We start from the raw sequence: 24,215 nt of genomic DNA, 5'->3' as shown, positions 1-24,215 counted from the left end.
GCAGTCGTAGAACGGCTTTCCTCACGCGATCTAGTTTTGCATACATTCGAACATAGATCCTAATGGAAGTGATTGTCGCTATACCTCTGCAGGATTTTTGGGGAAGCTTTATAGTAAATATAACCATTTAGTTACAAAGTAAAAAAACTTAACGAGTGCCAAGTAGTACACAGGGTGCTTTTCAATAAGGTGTCTTTAAAAACGAATAGTTTAGGTAGTATTGCTTCTAGCTCAATAAGGTACAGTTTTAAAGGAGCACCAACATGTAACACTTCTAGTAAACACGATCGGCACAAAGTGCGCAAAAACCAAGCTGATCGAAAAAACGTGTTAATTTAGTACTGTTACATTGTTTTTGGGACATATATCGCACAACTATGCTACTATTTCTACCATTTTTCGCCTAATCATAAACGTGCAGTCATTAAACATAGAAATATGAAAAGAGGCCTTAGAGACCGCTTGCACCCCGTACTCTTAGCAGCAGTAAATTGCCAGCCATTTTGTTTGAGTGCAAAGTCAGTCCTAAAGGAACACCGGCTATAATTCTGCTATTAGCAAAGTCTACTCTCCAATGCAATGCCAAAATCATATCAGTGCCCAATCCACAAGTGTGTTTTTATTATTATACTCAAATCTACAAAAAAGCTATAACCGTAATTTATCTCCCTCACAATGAAGATATAAATTTGAGAGCTCCCAATTGTTCCCTGTACAACGGTTATTCTAAATACAACAAGATATTTCTGTCGCCCATAATAGCAACGCCCTCTATATGCATTTTGCGTGAGCAGGCTTCATTTACGCTTCTTGGCTATTCTATAGCAACGGGCTATTTTTCGTTATGCTTTTTCAGCACGCTCTTCCATAAAGGACGACATGATACTCAAAAGATAGTTTCACTCTTTCCGTTTGGTCTGTAAACGGGTCCGAATACTCGGACGACGCGAGTCCTTTGTCGCGGTTTGACACCGTGGACACCGACCCGGCAGAGGCAGATCACACACTCAGCGTCCAGAGGACTCACGTACTCGCTGATACATCAAGTCGCTGGGTATATGAAACAGCTGAAACGGAGAGAGTCGAAGGGTAAACTATAGATGTATGTCTCGGTTTATTGTCCTTTTCGGCCTTTTCGCTGGAGGAATCTGCGTCATTACTAACTTACAGCTATTTGGATTAGGTCTTGGACCAACATATTTTGGGCCTACCTACGCACTCTGTTTTCGTCAGCTCCTGAAGGTTTGCCGCAGTCTCCTTTTCAGTAGTTATCTTCAAACCTGAGCAGAAATAAATTTGAGGACAGGCAGCTACAATAAAAAAATCTTCGCAGCAACTTAGAATAAATGACATCTTTAATTGGAGCCAGGTCAAACTACACATCCAATAGGATCATACGGTAGCAGTTACAATGAACACAACACAGGTTTAGGTCTCTAGTATTCAAAATCTGTCAAACTGAAAAGCCATTTTTTTTTACCAGCTAGACTTTATGCTGTCGTGTTACTGTATATATCGCATAGTAACAGTTAGTCAATGCTAATAGTGTAGATGTTTCATCAATCGTAGAGTCACTTTTCCTACGAGCATTTATAGGTCTTGGTCTATTAAGAGCGGTCGATGTGCGACACATCTTGTAAGCAAGTTTTCAACGATACCCAATGTATACTGAACGATCCTTTCCAAACTTTAAATGTTAAATAAATAGAGAAAGCAACGCGAAAGACTACGACGATATCTTAGCTTTCGCAGCTGGTTTATGCGCCTCTCTACGCTAATAATTAAGGCATGCTTCTTTTTCCACAATCAAAAGTTTCCATAATCAAAAAGTGAAAAAAGCAATCAAAAAAAGGCAGAGCTAGGCTCACCGCATGGATTTGCACACAGTAACAATTTTGCAGTCCATAGGGAGTCCTAGCGCCCAGCTCTAGACAGGGTCAAAGTTTACCGAAAGTTGATCCGAGAAGTTATTTTCCGACCTTGTAGATCCGACCAGACGCTATCAACCACAGATGGCGTAGAGACCTTTAAAAACAATACCGCTTTCTCTTCCGGCTAAAAATTCTTCGGAAGCTGTTTTTTTGTAACCCTAAATTTGACATCATGTCTGTAAACTTATATGCTGTCTTACATACGATCATATATTATTAATGTTAACCTGATTCTATAATGAATGAACATAGTTTTCTATTTCCATGTGAAAACCTACTGAAAGCAATACACGATCCGCCAGAGAGGCTAGTTCAGACGATTTTGTTGCTATTAAGTCGTGCTCATTTATGATATTCTCAAACAGTAGCAAATAAAACTGAAACTTTATGGATATCACCATAAATTACATTCGAAAATTGTCAAATATTTATTAATAATATGTAGCAGTTTTTCTCTGAGTGAATTGCTCGACAGTTTTCGCTGGCCTCTCTGTCCTTCATTTGCGTTTCTTTCATTTCGTGCTACAATTTTTAAAGGCTCCCTTCTCTAACGCTTCTTACGCACGTCCGTACGCTCGCTCGTCCATCGAAAAAATCAGCACAACTTTGAGACAAAACGAGCTCACCATCTAAGTGACCTTCAGCATGTAGCACGCAATGCAGACGGCGCAAAAACAGCTCTTTCAATGCTACCATAGCAACATTTCGGTAGAGAGAGAGGCAATGGCTTCTGATGTTTTTTGTCTTTGTGCAGCGCGAGCTGCAGAATGGTATTGCGACAAGAGGAAACTTTCTCAGAAAAAGCTATGTAAGAAAACCGTCGTACCAGTTCGCGCGGCACCATACACCGCACGAGCACGTACCAGACAAAGCGCCTCTATTGTACGACCGACTGCTACCATCACTTATACGAACGGCGTCGAACGGTTCTATGGGAGGAATTAATAAACACAAAAAACAGACGAGCGAATATTTGATGCGAAAATTTCCATACTGTGTTTTCTCGTTTAGCGGCTCTGTCGCAGTGGTCGTATACCGATATAATATTGGTACCGACGAAAAGTTCCAAATGCAATCCGGACGTAGTCGCGTCTCAGGAAAGGTCTGTCAACCTGTGACCAAGTCTATGAGTACACACATCACTGTACCGTTAGTAATGCGTTGGATGAGTTTCTCGTTTGAGCTGAAAGGGGGTAAAAGGGTCACCTGTGGAAACGTTAGCATACAAATGATTAACGTTAGGAAAAAGTTGCTACATGATCTTTTTGTATGAGTGTCGTGTGCATGCATTTGCCTCATGTAGCCTATCCCCAAGCTTGACTGCGACTGCGACTGCAACTGCTAGTAAAAAGAGTAAAAAGTGGACAAATGGATTTCAGTAATCGGAAAAGCTGCACTTACTGATATATGTAACAGGTTTGCGCGAATCTTTGACGGGGAGCGGTATGGTTGTCCTTTGTGGATAGTCTCGTGTCAAAAGAAACGTTCGGTCACTGCAGACATTGATTCGGTGGGCACTCAATGAATATCGTAATCGAGCTAGTTTATACTGATCATAATTGTTGATACTGAGAAAAGTGCTATGCTACGTACGTGTATTGGCGCCTAGTCCTTCATAACGTACTACTCTAACACAATTAACCAAAACAGTATTTAAATCTTGAACCTTCATTGCAACTGGCAGTTCAAGCCCAGACGCAGATGCCTACTTTGGCTCGAACATGTGACCCCCTTGTCTAGCAATTAACTAAATCGACATGTCACAATGGAAACCTATTTAACTTGACAAAATAAAGTTTAACCATGCCCGTTTTCAATGACTACATCCATAAGTAGATCGATTTCGAGAAGGTGTAGCAATCAATGTAACTTCACTGAACTCAAATGCTAAAGGGTCCAATACAGCAGTCGGGAAGTTCCAACTACCCTATTCTATAATTAGCCCCTCAGCAACTCATTGGATGGATGGGATTCCTTTTAGACAGCACACAGAATACGGGCCAGTTAAGCCGTGTTCGGTACCTGGTGCCAGAATAATAATCGTCGAAAAGCACAACTGCCCGAACGAGAAACTTACTTTTTTCATACTCTTACTTACATAGATACCTGGAAACGGATTTTGTTGGGAAAGTCAGGGCATTATGAGAGCTAGGACATTTATGTCGTTAGGTTGCACGATAAACCTAAATAGCCTCATTGTTGATCAGAACTTAGTGTCCACTTAGAGCAGAACTGTATCCAAATGATCGTCGATACCTTAAAAGCAGTTGTCGTCGGCTAGATTAATTAAATCCTTTGGAGCTCCTTGAACAAACGGAAGATAGGAGAAGACCACTTATACAGATTCATTTTCATTGCAAAATAAGCAAGCATTATACACATCTACCGACTAGCAGCAGTCCCTGCACATAGCACACTCAATAACTGTTAGCTCAATACAGCATCTTGCATAGAAATTTCTTATCCACATGCCCTGAAAAACACATACGAAGAATGTACATATTAGTTTTAGTAATCAGCCTTATATTGGCACGAGCGTGCTATTTAGCTGCTTTTTTTTTTTCCCAGTTCCAGAGTTAGCACGACCTAATAACAAACCGTGTACACTTTTCGGCATGGTTACGAGTAAATATCGTATGCGTCGAGATTCACTGTATTCTTTCGTTGCTAGTCTGCTAACCCGTTCTAAGAGAACGCGCTTTTCGGGTCTGACATCGTTCGTGAGAACAATGTCTTGCTGTGGAATGTACGAGAGCGATGGAATAGAGAAAGCTTGAAAAGGAAATCATCGGCTTCTGATTAAGATCGTAGGTTTGGTGTCGAGGTCATCCAAGGAACGCAGCTATCTGGGGCGCAAGAAAACAATTAGGAATAATAGTCGTAATTGGTATTGTTCCTGCAATTACATTTTATAGAAGGTTAGAAGAATAAACCACTAGAAGCGCAACGAAGACATGCCCACCGTTCATGTCTGCCTGATCTGTCTCATTCTAAGGATCGAACTTACTTACTTCATATTTTATAACTTGAATGCTCACGTACGAACGAATATAATTGTAGAATTGTTCAATTTTCTGGGCTTATGGTTATCATCGGTAACTGATAAACAGAATAGTTTCTCTTAAATGCATGATTATCATCAAATTGTCGATGTTTTGTTACAAGGAGACAGCGACCACGGTAGAATGATTTTTCAACATTTGCTATACGCCACTCTATGTTTTTCCAACTTTTTTCTATTGTAGCCTGATTGTAGACAAGGTATTTTACACAAGAGTACTTTAGCATACGTAAGTGTTGCATATCAGGGTGTGGGGCTATACAATGTCTGCGATATCTGGCGCGCTTTAATCTTGATAGCCACTTCGATGGAATAGGCAATAATTAATGCAGTAAAATCAAAGCCTTTTTGCGTAACAGCCGTGGAATCGTGCACCAAACTGCACCATGTTAGCGATCGTATCCCAGCCGTTCTGGAATGAATTGAAGGCAATAGCTACATAGATATAGATAGTATTATAATAATAGATTAATCCGCTTTCAATTCGGTCAGTCATGGTTTAAGGTTTGGCGAAAAGACTTTCCTACAGACAGCCATCCGCAGAGAACAGAAAACCAAGACAGAGCCTTGTCTAAGCCTAGCTAACTAACTTAATACGAATTCAGGTTTGGAGCTTTCAACAATCCGGCTATTGCGATTCAATAATGATTATTACAGGATTTAATTTGATGACTTCAATGTCCCCTAGGTTGAATCGATATTTGTCTTATAATATATCTTAATAACGGAAATACTTTTTCAATGTACAGAAATATGTGGCCGGGTGTAGGAAACAATAATTACTTGCTTATCAAAATGCAATCAAACCGGTCCGCTGAACTAGCCTGTCTTACCAGTCTGCAGTTCCTACTCCAACAAAATGTTTTCGGCCTTCCTCATTTGTCCTCTGAATCCGTTTCGTATGAATCAGTCACTACATGGATCAGCGGCTTCAAGGACGGGTCTGAAAGTGCGTAGCATTTGGTCAGCTGCAGTACTCATCTTCGTTATGAATGTATTTTATACATCTATGCATGTACATATGCTTATTGTCTAGGTCTAGGTACAAGGTACGTATTTGTACGAGTGTGTGCCGCCAATGTAATGGCCTGAATGCATTAATGTATGTGGCTTCGTGTGTGCCTATGCAATGGAATGTCTTATTGCTATCAGACGCCTGACACGTTATTACGGCAGCTGTTGAAGCGCAAAGCAGGGCAGAGCAGGCCGTATGTCGATTCTGTCGAGCGACGTGGGACTGTACTCTTCGTTACTTTTGAAAGAAATTAACCGATCCCAGAGACTGCTAGAGAAACTAGTAAGCAATATTAGCTAGTTTATCAACGAGCTGGTCATGCTTGCCAGGGGCCCCTTGTAAGTATATGAATATACTGGGGGCTGCTGCTATCATCGCTATTGCTGTTTCTTCTGGTTGGTAAGTGGACGGTCAAGCAGAAAAGCCCCTACTGCTCTGAAGGCCCCTAAAGTTCGACTCGACTTAAATTTTCTGTTCTTAATAGAACTGTATTTAGCGTTCGGTTACTCTGTCTCGTTGCCGGGGCCGACCTCCGCGGAAGCTCACTCGCTTTGCTTTGACCTATGCTGTACTTCTTAGCGATAGTTCCCTATGCACACGGCATAGGCGGCTACCGTAGAATAATTAAGTTCCCCAAACGAGTGAAGCATATTGAATTAGCCGGGAGTATGACCCTGCTTTCTGAGGCCAAGCGAGGCCCACCACAACACCTAGTAACGCCGGCGTCGCTACAGCTGACTTGATGACGTCTGTATAAAATACGAAAAGGTTTCCGCCAGTAATTACGAGTAGCCAGCATTGCTGCACTCGGATACGGAATGTAAATTAACCACAATAGAAGTATATTCAAGTATCTGAACTTATTTTCATTTTCATCCACTTACTTGTGACACTATTTTCTGAAGATAAACCTGGAGATGTTTATATTCGTTTCGCATGGCCAAACCCACTAGAAACCAAACGCGAATTCAATTACGTTCGGATTGTTTAGCTTCAGTTTGAAGTGCAATTTTTTGTCATGGAAGAGAAAGATGTTCCTTTGTTTATCTAGTGGTCACACATTCCAAAGAGTTAAGTTTTATCAGTACAGGGGTTAAAATCCGTCGGCTCTAGCAGCAAAATAGAGACGATATAGCAGATCATGGTTTGCCATGAACTTCACCCTTATCAGTCATGATTATTATCAGCGCGAGGAAAATGTGGTATCATATTGAAACGATGCTGTAGGTCTGGTATATTTTGAAGGCACTGAATTGTTTAGTTAATTGCGCTATTCTTTGATAGCAGAAGCAGTCTGTTGTTTCTTTATTCGTGGTAGCATGAAAAGCAAATGCCTGGTGCACCTACGAGAGCTGTCGTAGCGCCCTGGGCAGTGACCTACGAACCCGTTAGTCGTTGGGTTTGTTCTCGGGCCATTCCTTCCTAGGTTGAATTCACTAGAATTCAGTTAAACGGAGCGTTCTTTACGTACCTCACAGCGTCCTGCCTCTCTTCGGTAGAACCTAATCCTATTGCCGAGACAGTGGGTATTTCCATAGGCTTCTACATCTTGCTCTTCTAAATCCGCCAGTCAAGCATACCAGCTGCCTTTACTATTGCGAGTGCCTATCCATCTGCCGGCAGATTAGCCAGCAGACCTGTCCCGGACGACAAAAACCGAAAATCGATCTGTCGTAGTCAAGGATAAAAATATTAAAGCACACCATTCAAACACGCAAAAAGCAGATACTAGCCCTTGACAAAGCAGTACTTTGTCCGTATCAAATCAGTACACGTTTAATTAACTGTTGGCCCCTTGCTTTGATACATTGGCGTATGAGATTGCCGTTTGGGTCATATTGCTTGCTTATTCGCTTATCTCTATTTCTTCCAGTGGTAGCATAATCTCCCCAATGTGCATAAAATCCATATGGGTGTGTACATGCAAAACCCGCAAGTTGATTGGTGATTCTTTATAATAAGAAAAGCCTGGTCCTTTCTTTGCAATATAAGTACGCACGTGCACATATAAAATCGTACATTGCTTGCTACATTAAGCCAAAGCGATTAGAAACTAAAATCGACCAAGTCCCATGGTGGGAAATGATGCATCCATTCTACGTTATACCGTCTACCTGCACTTACGCTCAACAAATGTCTTGGTGAGTCTGTTCTACATGATACTATTTAACGTGCATTTCGTAAGGGCCGATAGGCCAGTGATCTACAAAAGATCCTTTGCAGGATCCTCTTAACGGCTTTTAGCCCTCCAACGTTTGCATCTTTCCTTATCATTACAATCACGATGCGAGTTCTCTCGTTCATTCCCAATCATATAAAGATCTTAATTAAAAGTCGGTATCATAGAAAACTTACTCGAGCTGTCAGTTTTCTTTAGGAATTCCCTAATGCGACTAAGACATGTGAGACAAATCTTTCCCACGTACACATGGATGGTAACGTCTGCGGTAGTTCCTTATGCTGGATGACCTGAGAAACTGACCGTTCTGGGTGAAAACAAACATTATGGTCTGACCCAAATATTTACCAAGTTAAGGTGATCTCCTGCAGAATAAATATTTACGCGAATGATACTGTACTAGAGAGTGATAGTCCCAACGGTAACTATCGTGTTCATTATTAGCAAGAGCCTCCTACTTTATGCTCACTGTGGTTTGACTTGGTATTTTCAGCCGAGTCTCGATTCTATAATAAATTAATTATGAAAAAATATCTAATAATAATCAACGAGTCAGGAATAGCGACAGCTTTATCAGTTTTATGTTTTGAGTTTTTTTTGTTTGTGTTTTGAGAAGAAGCATTAGTCAATGAACTAAGAAAATTTACCAAAAAAAGAGGGGCAAAACTACAAATCTACGACACTTCGTTTGAGCATTGCTCTGGTCCCTACACTGGTCAGTCATATGGCCGTATATTGTCTGAGCCGGTCGCTCCTCGGGACAGGCAGTTCTCGAGGCGTTGAATGTGAGTAACATGATAACAATGACGAGCGCCATTTTCAACCTGCCTAATAAACACAACAAAAAAAAACGAAAGACTTTTTACCGCGCTTTACGCATAATCGCAAGATACCCTAAAAGCTCGTCGCTCAAAAGATCAATACAAAGAAACGCTAGCGTAACGAGCGTCTTAACAGTACTAGATTAGAAAGGCAAATCATCACAGCCAATGTTTATTGTAAAACACAACTCGTCTGCTTTTCTGTTGTGTATGCAAAAACAGGAGCTGCACCAGCTTCATTTTCGGTTTAGCTTTGTGGGTCTATGAGGCAAACATTGTTAAGAGATCCTTTGATGGCCCAAAAATAAGCATTAGCCATTTATCAAACATTCAGAAATCATGTAATAATCATGCCTCTCGCGTATAAACAAGAGTTCTTCTCTAGGAAGCCAAGAGGAATTAGAAAGTTTGGGTTACACTAGTTCAGTTTAGAGCTTAAATTTTTGCTCCTAGCCTGTCGCATACATCTGTCATACGTAAAGAGAGTTAGATGTAGATATACATTTTAGAACAAGAACTTTCTTAAACTAAAACCATTCAGTCTGTGACTAATAGTGCGGGATTTTCATGTATGTCTGTAATTTTATACACCTAAGCAGTGCTCCGAGCTTTATGTTCTTCTAGCATAAGGACGTCTTCAATCTTGTTCACAAGAAAAATATGCCAATAAAATGATATAATATACGGTGTCATCTGCCAGGGTATCGAGTCATCAACACCTTCAGATATAAAGTACCACAGAATAGTAATCATTCCATAAGTTCCTATTTTTCGGAAGATGCGGGGCAACTAAAAGGGGCTATTTTCAATACGTCACAACCTCTTTTAGGTTAGCGCGCTTCATTTTCCCGCTCCGTGTGCTAGATGCAGAAAGCAGCACATGCTATATGCTATTTTGAGAATGGCAGCTCGCCGTTAATTCTACTCGTTAGGCAGTAAAGACACAACAGTAGCGTTTTGCGGCCTTTTTAATACGAGAAAATCGAGAAAACACGAATCGGGCATACACACTAGAATAATGTTTCACTTATATAGAGCAGATTCATTAGATACGGGTACGTATTCGACGCGGTCACCCTCGTCGACTCACCTTATCGGTGGACTCTGTTAGAAACAAGACCACTATATAAACTTCGATACCGATGCAGCATCTGAACACGAGTTAATGCTCTATGCGCTGTAAACGAAGCGTCTTTCTAAATAATCAACTTGCCAACAAACTACAATGTACACTTAAAATACACGGAACGCGTCAACTTTATACGATAATGTAAAATGGGTAACTCGTTACGTTAGATCATCAAACTACTTCTCCCAATAGAACAGCTAACCATGCTTAATGGATTGTCTATTGAAGTATCTATTGAAAGTGTCATAGTTTTACATTGCGACTTAAAAGACTGCTCTAGCCGCGACGGATCTTCTTCCCAAATATTCCGCAAATTGCGTAGAATTCTTCACTTCTACAACAGAAAACGAAACAGACAAGGTATCTACGGCCAGTAAAATTTCATAACATAAAATACAATTTTGCAATGTATCACACAAGAGCTTAATAAATATGGGACACAAATGTTATCCTTCTAAGTGGCAAAAACACATTGCGGACCGCGACATTCAGACATTTACCTTAAGTTAACAGTAGAACAACATTGTCCGCTTCGTATCTATAATAATACCATGTGAAAGCCGCTATTTGAAATCTCTCACTCCCTCTCATTCTCTATATGTATATATAAAGATATATATATCTTCTTAGCAGTTCTCAATGGATAATTTGAGCTTCGTAGAAAACATGGCGCAGAGAAACCGAGAGCATTCAATCACGGCGGGAGGTCGTGGGGGACTGACAGCAATACAAATTTCTACTGGAAAAGCTCAACCAGAACTCAGCCAGGGAATCGTACCATGCGGGGCGACCAAAGCAGGAGACTAATTATAATACATCAGTGTTTTCTCTCGCTCGACGTTGGGCAAGTGCTGCATATTATTTCAGGTTGAAAACATTTTTATACTGCGGGCACGGCAAAGATGTAGGTGGCGATGGCGCACAAACACTCGCTGCTTAGCGTTAATTATACCGCAGCAGCAGTAGCACAAGGTTACTGCTGCTATATATTGCTGGAACGTAGAGAGTCGGGGCAGAGTTAGAGGGTTCCAATTAGCCGAGCTACATTGCGCGCACATTTAACGCCTTTGGCTTTTCCGCATGACCCCCAGTTGATCCTCTTAGTAAAGATGGAGAAGGGGCGATGGTAACAGCAATCAAAGACGCGGCAGGGTCCCAACCGAGCAATGGCAACGTCTGCGAAGATGGGGGCATTAGAGGCGACGGTCACATGGTTTGTGCAAGCTTTGCTGTCGTCGTACCTATGGAACGAAGGAGGACGAACTAAAGAAGAGAAGCACACAGTTCGACAGGAAACACTGAGCAACTGGCCGCATACTTCACAAACTCTTTTAGCTATTTGGTCATTTGCTCTGTTCACTCGTAAAGGGACTCACGTTTCCTACGTTGTTCTGTTAAAGTCTTTCATTTGCCTCTTTTTAAATAGCGAACCGGTTGGTAGGTAACGAGCCGAGGGCCAGCCTACTGGGTTTCATTAATGCTAGCAATGAAAGCAATAAGGGATACACCTAGTCGACCGAACTGAGGTAACAAGGCGTCGATACCTCATTTGTTTTCGCATTGTAAAACGAAAGTTTGGAGGTCTAGATAGGTGGGTGTATCGATTTGACACCCTCCATGAATCATTGAGAGCCGCTACTACTGCCATTACACGGCAAACTAAGAACACATACTAAATAGGGAGGTGACGAAAAAAAGAGTAGAAGCCCATTAATTGTTTTTTATAACCCCACGATGGCCAGGTTTATCGGTTAACGTTTGGGCAATGGCAAAACGAGTGGTGGGATTAGGAGAGTTCAACTAGACTCCAAAAGGTTTAGGAAAAGGTAGCCGGCGGGAAATGACCGGTAAAAAGGCGACGGTTAATATGGCGCACCAGCGGTTGCATACAGGCTGCGCAGCAACGTCCGTCTTACAGAGGGTTACCAATGATGAGAAAAGTTGCACGGCTTAAAGGAAGCTGTGTGGTGCGTGTGCGGGGTGCATATGAGGATTATACGTGTAATTGTATGTGTGGTGCGTGGGGGGATGGATATGTCCTCGATTCCGCCAATCGCCTATAATTGGCAGCAGAAAATATCCCAGATATATTCTAGTTGACGAGTGACGCATGCTAAAACGACTGGCTATTGTAGTCATGTCGTTGGCCAACAAGACTGAAAGCTTTTGAGCAAACTGCGATGGATGTCGAGAAGGATTTCAGGTAAGAAAAAAAACCCTGCTGTGAGTATAGAGGAAGCGGTTTTAAATCAAACGTACACTCAACGTACAACGTACAGATCTAACATACAGTACAGAACAAGATACTAACGATGTCTGATAAACACATTCACGGAAACATGGACAGAACGATAGACGTGGAAGCAACTGTAAAAACGCAACCACGCGAACAGGCGTTACATCTGCATTATCATAGCGACTCTTTTTCTGTTTAATAATTAAGCGAGCAAACACAAAGAATAAAAAGAAATTTTGAACGCTGCGTCTAGATAAAGACACTCACCCTCGACTGCATATGGACTTGTATGATGGATGCATACAGGGCATTGGCGTATCGTTTCATGAACCGTTCATGACTCATCAGAAGATGTGTTGCATTTCAGGTAACAAATAAGAACCATTTTGCCTTTCAACAAATTTGGATTAAAACTTCTAGTAGTAACTTCCGAATTATTACTATCATAGTTGATTTTAATTTTAGGAAAAAACATCGAAAAGTCAAGTATGCTATTAAGATAGGAATAAATATGGATAGTGAATAATTAGACAATGTGATATGCTAAGCCTTAGCCACAATGGCTATCATCTGAAAGGAACTATTTGCAAAGGTCCGTACCAGACACTTATCACTATCACCACCTATGGTTTAGCCTATTCAGCAGTTATGTCAGAACCAAGTTCAATTTGATCTCAAACAATGTAATTTCATAAGCAAGCAAGTGACAGGTTGGGTAAAAGAGAAATTTCAAAAAATGGCAAAACCGTTATTACGGATAGTCAGCGAAGACGTATTTGTTTACCGTTGATAATTGACCTCCCTCTGTAACCTAGTTTCAGCTAAAAACTCGGTGCGGAAGGCTACAGACGTCGATGTTATCCCATGTATTAAAAATTGCATGGAAGTAAAACTTACGCAAGAGAACAACGCTTGAAACTGACGGTCTTTGATTCATTTCCCAGAGGCAGAAATACGGAGAGTAATTAGGGCTGATAACGCCCACGCAGATGCCGACATCTACAGTGGCACGTACCCGCGTCCACATCGTACAAATATCGTTTGTTTTGTGGACGACGGTAGACTGAGAGCGCATTTTCGGCTAGTACGACATGCGGAAACCTTTATTAGAAAATAACTCTCTTAAGTTTCCTGTTCGCTGGAAAATGCTAGCTTACACTTTCGCAGGAACCGCTGTTCAGTATTCAGTACCATGCTCAAGTGTTAGACGCCGTCTAACATCACTGTCTATTGGTAAGTCAATTTGGGTCAATTTTCACTATACGCCTACAACGTACAAAGCACTTGCGCAGTTACATCACGTTTATAAATATACTGAAAGCTCAGAATGCATAAGTACAGGTGTACAGCAAGGTTTTTGTCCACGGCCTGCTTCCTGTGTCTAATGGCATTAGTCTATAGATGATAAGATACTGTTGCGGAATAAGTACGAATATGTGCATCCACTCCCTTTATAGTTGCACAGTCTGTCTACTCCTGCGTATAGTGATCGCACGACATGACAGATGGCTGGTTCATCTATGGATGAACAGCACTGGAAGTCATGAAAACCTTTGCCTACGTAAAACTTCGGTAACCAGAAGCGTGAGTGAAGGAAACCAGTCCTTAAGAAGCGGGATGGGAATAATGGACTCATCCATATTTATCGTTCATGATCTTACGCTTGAAGGTGAAAAATATTTCGACTTTGGCCGAATTGGTCTAAAAGTTTTCACACGAGCGTGAAAGACAAAACATTTCCGAAAGACCCTGGCACAGCCCGAGCTCCCTTTCACTGCGAGAAACAACGGCAACGTAACGGCACCGTGAAGGCCTTTTTGTTCCGCATTGGCAACGATTCTCCGTAGAAAACGATCGTGCCTATTCATACCGCTCTGAAAATGGTCGGCCACATTTAGTGTGTAAAGCAGAGCAGTAAATTAACAGCACCGATAGGCCAGTTGCGGTGCCTTTACAAACCGGGTACCCTGCGTATAAGCAATTTAAGAGACACATAGTAATTATGTGAAAAGCTTTTTGGAGATCACTTCACGGGCTGGGTCAAAAACAAATGTGTCTCCGTTCGCCCTTTCGGCTAGGTCTGCAAAAAACAAATCATACTATTGTAACAAATAACAAGTCAAGACACTGCAAAATCTTTGATTCTCCCACTCTTCATGATACAGCACCCGGTCACTCAGGATAAACGGTACAGCTATAAAGGGGGAAGATAGCTTAGAAGACTGCCAAGAGCATACAGTTTTTTTTTAGAATCGAAATAAAGAATCCTGACAGAGCAAGGAGCAGAAGCTAGAGGATGTCAACTCCATGGGCCATCGATGACAATAACACGAGAGGGCTTGCATAACAAACCAAGGTAACTCAACCAGACTCTGAAAACCAAACTTCCCAGTAATCGGGTCAGCTTCAATAGAATGAGCTAGCTCCAAATTAAGCCAGCGTTAAGGAATACTCGTTGGGATAGGCAGTACCAAGTTGAACAGTTGGACGGCCAGCGGTAGAGAATTTCGTGAAGCAGGCTCTGGCAGCAACGACAACTGGAGAGCCGGCTTCTGTGTGCGACCCCATGAATTATCACAACCACTTGTGGGATCGGTTACCGAATTTGCAGCTAGAGTGAACCTTGGGAAGACGCTAAGGATCATACAGTAATGTTGTGAGAGGCTGCAACCCTAGTGCTCCTCTCACCGAAAGCCCTGGTTTGTATAGACAGCCGTTTGACCCCTGTTAACTAACCATTACATTATACTGTGTGTACCAAGCATTGAAGAGTAGCGGGTCAGGCCGCCCTAGTGGAAAAATTTTCGTTCTCCACAATCATAAAGTAAGCCACCTCACACCGTACCTAACGGAGAATAAGATTACTGCCTTACGTGGCCAGCGACTAAACCCCGTATAAGCCGATCATCGACCAGTTGATTCGAACTAACGTACATACTGGCGGTGAAGCTTGCCATTAAATTGAAAGCACTGCTCCCTAATTCTGTTTCTGCTCTGGTTAGCGCTCGCCTTGACCAGTCAATCTGAGGTGCATGGCGGCCGTTTAGGACATGCTCAGGCCCTATGGTTGCTGGGTAATCCATATCACCTCGATTTTCATAGGCCACACAGCAAGTTTGGTTATCGCTATATTTACGAAGAACGTGATCAGGGGAGAGACATTGTAAGGTGACAATGACTAATTGTCAGAGGTCACAAACATTCGTGCTCACACATCTGTGGCGAGAGAGCCCGCTGTCCAATTCAAACTGTGCAGACTGTCAAACACTAAGCTCGATCGCGACGCCCAAATGTGGAGAAGTTCCTGGAACCCACCCACGAAATTTTTCCTGTACTTGACATAGAGAATATCGAAACTTATACGCAACACATAGTCGAAATTATCCAGTCTACATTACGGTTTCCCTGTTACCTCAGAGGCACAATCTACAACTCAACTATACTTGCAGCAATGTTCGGAAGGCGTAGATGGCGTTCAGGCTTATACGGCCGAAGTACAGCCTGAATTCCATACTTCAGCTTCCGTTTTCAACACAATCTGTCGGAAATGGCACGCGCTATACAGGAACAATATTTTAAACGGAAGTTTGGTGGTTTGATCGTCAATGCAGAGTGATAATTACACAAGTGCTAACGCATCAGCGGTTTAGCGACTTTTCCAATTAGTTCCCCAACCCTCATAAATAATTTCTTGGAGATGCTTGCTACGCAATGTGCCGGAATAACATGTTGACACATCGGTACATTTCCAGCCCAGTGGAAAGATGTTACCCTGATAATGATGCTTGAAAGAAAGGGCAACCCAACCGCGCCGTCATAATGACGCACAGTAGCGAAGGAGAGCGTTCGCTATGAATTGCTCTCCGACTTGATGAAGAGACTAGATAGCTATTTAAGAAGCGTACATGTCATTCCATTGGAGCAATCTGGGCTCCGGAGAGACCGCTACACAGAAACGGCCCGCAGGGTGCTAATTGCCGCCGTTCACGCAATCCGCTATACGTGATGCTCGTCAATTTCAAGCCAGTCTTCGGCTCAGCGCCGAGGGACAAAGTTATGTTTACACTGACTGAGTTAGGTGTTCCTCGCTACGATTAGAGATTCCACGAAGATGGCAGGTACGCCTGCGTGTTAATGACATCTTTGTGGCAACATACCGCGTACTCATATGCGTTGTTCGCTATTACGTTTGCGATCTTTTTTGCCATCTAACAATCCCAAGTTGCAGTACTCGCCTGCGGCATCTTCCTACCAGTGCTTGCACAAACATCTTTCCCAAGACGAACAGCAGCAGCAACAAATGCGCTACCGGAGAACCGAACTAAAGAAAAGATAAAAAGGAAAAGGGGCATCAGAGACTGAACGGATCGGACGGCGGAACAACAAAGGCGTCTCCTCAACAATGCCGGTCATCAGCCGCTGTTCGTACTTGTCCCGATGGCTATCAATAACACCGGTGCTACCGGGCGACAGTGGTGCAGCAACAGCCACACTACCTGCAATAGTCAGCGATTGCAAAGGTCCCAACAGTTGGCTGTCACTCGTTTCGGCTGTTAGAATCGTTATAGGACCAAGTAGCTCGCATCACGACCTCAGCAGCAACGCCCATCATAGCCAGCCCCGTAGTAACTAACGTAAATGGAGCGGCATCTGCGGATACGAGGTAGTGCCATAAAAGCTATGGAACTGCAGAGCTAAAGTTTTGTATAGTGCTGCTGGTCGCGTTAGGTCTGTCGCTGAACTGCCGGCATCAATACTCTGGGCATGAACGATACGACCTGTCACAGATTATGACCCGCTATGTTTTTCTATAACTGTTTTTCTGATGTAGTACTATAAAACGCCTGTGCGGATGACGATGAAATAAGTGTCCCCCAGTCAAGATATTTTTACTACTGCTACGCCCAGTGAGATAACAACTGGCTAGACAAGCCTGCTGAGATTTGCACGCGATCTCTACTTATACGGAAATTACGTTAACGCAAATTTCAATAGCGGTGATGGCTCTCAATATGTTACGGGTGCCTGGTCGCCGTGTGCGCAGAAACGCCACTGTAGATTGCGCGACGAAGTCGAATTTGCGGGAAAGCCTCGCTGCGATGTTCAGGTGTCCTGAAAAAAACAATACACACATAAATTGTATTGGTGCCTCATCGCTTACGCTGCTGACTTACACGGCATTATCGAGCGAACTTCTCTACATGGACCCTGCAGCCTGGCTACCGCTGAGAACTCAAGTGACATTTATTATTTTGCGACAAATATTAACAATCCTATATCAATTATATCGTAATGCAGATCATTTACGAGCAACTCGATGTAAGGTAAATGTATGCCAGATTTTCCGTCCCTAATCAACGCTGTAAACCTTTGCAGATTCCTTCTCGCATAACGATACCTATCTGCTCAGGTTTTATATATTGTATTTTTGACCGGGTCGACCTTTTTTATTTAGTTTTTATTAATTAAATTAAAAAATACATTATTGCCGTCGAGTGAGCAAGTGTTCAGAACAGAGATCACAGCTAACTTGTATGTATAAAGTTGATATTTGCTTTGCGTTTTGTAGGTGCGTTGATACGGGAAAGCACGGGAATTCATCGGAGAAGCCAGTGAACAGCATCTAGTCATAGACTCATCAGCCTGCCAATAAGTGTCCATAGTGATTCAGTGCAACAGGGCGTACATCTCAAAGAGACTGTCCTTCTTGTCCTGTGAATACCGGTCCAAATAACTGTTTAGTATAGATTGTTTGAATGTCCTAGTTCACATCTCGGTCCTTCGTCGCAGCTAGCTAAATGCCAACTATGTTATGTCGTATCACAGCTTACACACGACCTCCTTTAAGGACGGTGTGAAAAACTTAACCGGCCATTTAATTGCAATGGTATTTTTTTTGTTACCATTATTCCGAGCACCCGGTAATGATCGAAGTGGTCTGGTGCGCGCAGATCTGCAGAGATGTCAATAGTTACAACTGACGAAAGTTGCAAGTAGTGGAAGATAACGTACTGCTGCAAGCGTCATGCAAATCTCTGCTCCAGAATGCGCTTGGCCAATACTGGGTGCGTTTTAACGTAATTCTATCTAATATGCTAACAGAGAAACACTTGACGACTGCCGAGTACGTTTTCAATTGATTTTTATTTGACTTTGTCACTAATTGAAATGCGAAATACCTTATATATGAGCGTCAAATCACGATCAGCACATAGGTTGCGCTCGAAATTACCGTGCTCTATTTGGAATCGTGGATGGTTGTATATCTTTGTAGTAGTAGGACCAACAAATCACCCTCTGATCGCTAAAGGGCTGCTTTTAATTGGTGCATTCAGTGGAATATAGAGAGGTACAAAAAGAACAGGTAACGCAAGGCGTAATAATATGTTATAGCCGCCATCATTGGCAAAAGAGAAGACTGCCTATTTTTTTATTACCATCAAAAACTGGTTTTAAACTAGTTCTGTTACAGCTTCTAGCGAAAGTTAATTGTTGAAGAGTCTCACTGCCGAACACCGTAGCTTCTAATTGAAAAACATCTACCAAACTTCTCTCTCTCCAGTGGCCATTTTGTACCACAAAAGCATTCGCCTTCGTACTTTACTTTCGTATACTCTTCGAAATCTCTGCCGGTAATTGGCTAATGGTTGAGTCGCTATTGTGCCACGAGTTGGTATCCAGTTCTGATCAGAGTAAAGATTGGAGGAAGCTGGCCAACGTATTGTCTAAGGCGGCATGTCAAGAAGCTGCCTGTCGAGTCGACTTACCTCTTCTGTTACTCAGAAGCATAGACATGGCAGCCGAGGAAACAACAAAGTAAAGAGGGAAAGTCTAGCCTATATAGCATGTATCGTGTATTGACGATGTTGACGATCTTCTTCTACCCGTCGAAACTTTCCTAGTTACCTTGACGTTATAGGTGCACAGAGTGTTACTACTTTAACTAACTGCTGTTTCCCCTACAACTGAATCTGTTTCTACCAGGTAAGGCTTTGTAGTTGAATGTTGGCTGTTATAGGACCTAATAAAAAAAGAAGGAAGAAATGGACCGACTGACGGCAAACTGCTAAGCAACATTAAGGGTGACCTTCGTACTGCATGACACACAACGAGCACGGGCTAAACAATAAATCCTCAGGCCAGACCTTGTAATTGTTGTTCATAGATGAAACAAATAACAGCAGCACACTGCCTATAATTGCCTGCTGAAGCATCAACGAACCAAGATACACCCGCATTCGTCTATTTAAAATTTAAGCAGTCTAAATGGTGCGGGGATACTAATTTTTGCCCAACATACGAAACGAGTATATGCATAAAATTAAATTTTGAAATTTAATATGATGTTTTTAGAAGTATACAAACGATCATGTAGAATAACATGATCGTTTGTATACTTGAGGTCTGACATTTTCAATGTTTTTTTGCATTTAATAATTTTTGGTAAGTTGTTGATAGAAATATGTTATCACGCATGAAATGTCTTAGGAAATTCTTTAGGCACTAAATTCAAAGTTGTATAGAATCATCTAAGTTAAATAAACTAGAGGGTAAATAAATGGGTTCCTAAACGAAAAAGTAGTAAATTTTGGAGCACCTAGATTAAATTTTGACTAGGGGCCGCAAATAAAAATTCATAAGGAAAATGCAATAGAAAAGTAATTGTCACAAAAAAAAATAGAAAAGTGATTTTTGACAAATGATAAAAGTTCCGTTAGTGAAGAAGTTCGGTTTGTTCATGATAATAAAAATGCTTGGGAAATATTAAAGATTAACGTAATTCGGTGCACTTACACCGTTGTAAAAATATCCATCCCGTAAAACTACCTAGCTTCTAGGTGAATTTTAAAAAAGCACAAAAGGTTATTAATTAGATAAAAAGAAAGTAATAATGTATATTATTTGTCATTAACAAATTATAGTTCATTAAATCTTAATTTTGATATATTTCCTTTTGAGTTTCTACTATTCTGAAAGCTGAACTTTAATATCAGTCGCAACATCTTCAATCCATTTAGAAATTTGACTATTACGTATCTCTGTTGAGCGCTCTCTTCTTATTCTTTGTTGTCCTTATTCCACAATTTTCTAAATAGAGCCTTATAATTGATAAAGACAATCCAATGTGAAGTGTTCTATGAACCTCAATAGGTCAAACAACGTCATTTATGACAGCAGGACGTAATGAAACCTTTTTTGAAAAAAAAAACGATATCTAATCGTTCTAAGGTTGCAATTCTGACGAGTGCACAATAATTATCGTCGATTTATACAGTAATCTTTAAGACCCAGAATAATTTTCCAAGATTTGATATTTCTCTCATATCCGTCAAATTAATCAATCATCATTCTTTATTAGATGGAAAATTTTTACTAGTGAATTAGAATGTAATGATATAAATATGATAGAAGACAAATAAATGTAAGCATTGAACTTGAAACTTATAGCTACAACCATTACCACTATATTCAAATAGTATGCATATTTAAGTTTTCGCAATGTAAATGTTTTCGCGTACAAAATAATCTTCACATCCAAATAAAGTACTAAACAATAAACTATACTTATTGATTATGCACATGTGCAGGAACGCAACTCTTCAGTATCTGATGATGTTTCGAGTTGTGAGGCTTATCTTCACTCTTTCCGTCAGGCAATCCTCTAGAAATAAAGACGTTAGCTAACTCTCTCATTACAGATGAAACGCAAGCCTCTACAGATGTAGGCCTATCTGCAGAAATGTATGTACAGACACTTATCATGGACATTACCATGAATCCAATGGAATTTAACTGTCATTAATGTACACTCCATGTGGCACGATTCTCTTCGTTCGGCCGACCAACTGGCCTACCTTTTACACAAGGTAATTTGCCCAGTATTCAAGGCTTTTCCCACGAAATGTTAATAGCAGCAGTAGAAACACCTGTACTTTCACTTTTCCAAAGCTGCGGACAAATGTTACAATAGACATAGACGACGCATATCTGATCACCATTATGACGAAGAGATGCTCCTCCTTACCCTGATTTCTGATTGCCGCGTTTTCATGACCACGACATCGGTAATGCCGCAATGGTTGCAGCCAGAGCTACAGAAACTACCGTACAGTTTACGCCTACGTCAGAATTGGAGGTTTACAGTGATCGGACCATCAGAAAATTTCTAGCCAGCACACAAGCGAAAACAGGTCATAGCAAAAAACTCGTACATCGTTTCGCCTTTGTTGAAAACTTATGTTTCACATATAATCAAGGCAAATGATAGTATTTTTTCCACTTGGCTCAAGTTGTCTTTTGCCCTCGAATCCTGAAACAGGCTTTTTGTTCTATCGCTCTTCCTCTTTCCCACATTTTCTGCCGTTCCGTATAAGCAGACAGGTGAAAACGAAAAAAAATTTAGCAGCATGGTTGAGGTGTCTAGGGGTAGACTCAGCAATTGGACAATAATAGCGACACAGACTCTGGTGTCCTTCCTGCCTCCCGCTAACTTCAGGACACCGGCGGGCGAGCCAATATAGGATAAACTTTTGGTTTTTTCTTTGATTGTCTTGAGTTCGTCGTTCATCACCGCTCTGCTCGACTCCTTTAACAAACCATGAATGGCGGAGAAAACTAGAAATACTTTTTACAGCATACTTGCGCACACTAACAGGAATTTTTGGAAAAATGTAGGTACCTTTGGACCCCACCTTTTTACCCCGTAGGCCTTCGTACACCCCCAGCAGCTACTACAGCAGTGTTTCTTCTCCAGTCGGCCTATTTTTGAACGGCGGGCTCATCTTGATAACAAAAGCTGCGCTGTAACAGTAACGACAAAAACAACGGTCAGAGCAAAACATTGTTGATGGGTGTATCGGATCGACGAGATTGAATAGCAAGTCGCAGGTTACCACCGCAAGTTGCCTGCCGTCATGGTGTTCATACAACGGGCATGTACAAAGTTATCAGCTTGACCGGTTTCGACTAGACATAGTCTTGCTGCCAACCTTGTTTAATTATAAAAACATTAAACGAGATATAACGAAGAGCCTCGGTAAGTTAAGTCTTAGACAACAACGATAGACATTGCCCAGTGAGTGACAGACGTGATGTTGGTTCGAAAGAGATCGTTCGTCTGATTCACCCTTTGTAGAAAGACAAAAGCATAAAAAACAACAACATATATCTTAATAACATTAAGAGCAACAGCCCGGACAACAAATGTGCAAACGACGTTCTCGAAAGTGATGCACATAAGATAACTTTGGCACTTGCTTTAGCAGGACGATATGATTCTCAAGTAGCTAAAAAGTCGTGAGTACATTACATGTACACATTTATGTGTGTGCTTAAATGCTGCAATCGTTTAGAAAAATGTTCTCCTCAATTGGTCAGTGATTGTCAAACAAATTAAGTAGACGTCGTCTTACCTTTTACGAGAAGGCGTACATTGTAAGATTGGTTAAATGCAAAAGAGAAATCCTTCAAATCCCTTCCTAGTTAAGGTCAATGCCACCAGACGGTTTTTGACTGTGTGAGAAAAAGCTTATACTACCTTAGCGCAGAAGTCCTCTCGATAAATTCAAGGCAGGACATGGCTCAATAATTTATAGCCATGCTTCTAGATATGATTTTAAAGAAAGCTATTCCATTTATACCTATGCAGTGTGAAGTCAGACATTAATTCGAGAGCCTCGGACTCTCTCATTTTGAACTCGCACATAGGCCTGTGATTAACAGGCATGCGTAGTCGCACATGGTGGCCGCTCAAGGCTCGAAACGTCAGCGAACGATAAAATAGATGTGATCTTCGAAAGAGCTTGAGACTCGATTAATAACCTTCTCCTTCCCAAAGTTGGACGGAGTAGACAACGGAATATTAATAAAACTTTCTGCAGCGCATATTCTAGTGCCCATACAGCTGGTCATTGATTTTCTTTAGAATTCGAGAGCATATGGCATTAAGTAGATGCTAAGAAGTATAATAGTGATAAAGTACATTTACCCATATTTGATTTTTGTAACCCTATATTCGTTAACCTACCGCCGTAATAGTTTATGCTCATTTACCATTGAGATCTAAGGTCTGGGTCTGTGTAAGTGGTCATTATATTCACCCTTGCAAATAAATACTTTGTGCAAGCTCTAGTTCGTGGCGTTGCAATAGCTTTCTCTTAGATTCTTATACCATATTCGCCCATTTACACCGAGCACTATATCTAATCTAGCTATGTTAAAAGACTGCCGGGTGCAATCAGTATCAATGTGGCATCTCCCCAGTTACGCACCCTGCCAACAGCAGTTACTTTCCGTCTGGTGCTAATGTCTCTGCTCGCAGTGTACCGCTTAAGCACACCTGCACAGGTATACAATGACGCATGACGTTTCACCAAAAAGTTTGAGCGTGTAATGCTTAGCATTTAAAATAATTTCAATCGAGACATTTTTAGTACAATAGCGTTTTGTTGACAATGTGTGCAAATGCAGTGCGTATGTATATACAAAAGCCTGTTGATACAGGCCGGTGCGCTTAAAATCTCCTGCAAGCAGGAAATGTGGCCAATGAGACCGTCGTTCTGAGATTCTTACCGGTTTATGTGACCCTATGTGAGCGCCAATCGCGGCTTTCCATCAATCTGGCAGTAAAGCCGATTTCAGTAGCGCTTTCGGCAGACGTCGCTTATTACTGCCGATACAAGCTAATCTGATGGAGACGGCGATCGTGAGTTCATGCTCTATCCCAATCAGGCTGCGAAATCGGACGGACTCAACAGAAAGAGTCCCAGGCCAAGGAAGCTCAATTTAAATGACAACCGCTCCTTGCACCTCCTAGTACACGAGGGAATAGGCCGCGTCAACAA

At 41.6% G+C, this 24,215-nt stretch overlaps 1 long non-coding RNA gene across 1 annotated transcript in view; it reads right to left on the bottom strand.

Annotated features, from left to right (window-relative positions):
• Positions 1-591: 591 nt before the first annotated feature.
• Positions 592-24,215, bottom strand: part of LOC111268732 (uncharacterized) — a 53,613-nt gene continuing 29,989 nt past the window's right edge. The window contains exons 2-6 of the long non-coding RNA XR_002685381.2: positions 17,348-17,484; positions 5,826-5,935; positions 4,188-4,404; positions 3,333-3,424; positions 592-3,137 (exon numbers count right to left, since the gene is read on the bottom strand). This is a non-coding gene — a long non-coding RNA (uncharacterized LOC111268732). The remainder of the gene's footprint in view (positions 3,138-3,332; positions 3,425-4,187; positions 4,405-5,825; positions 5,936-17,347; positions 17,485-24,215) is intronic.

Source organism: Varroa jacobsoni, unplaced genomic scaffold (genome assembly GCF_002532875.2).
Source record: "Varroa jacobsoni isolate VJ856 unplaced genomic scaffold, vjacob_1.0 scaffold_1313, whole genome shotgun sequence".
Classification (NCBI taxonomy): domain Eukaryota; kingdom Metazoa; phylum Arthropoda; class Arachnida; order Mesostigmata; family Varroidae; genus Varroa; species Varroa jacobsoni.
Note: the sequence above shows the minus strand (reverse complement) of the source record. Positions and strands in the feature narration are given on the sequence as shown.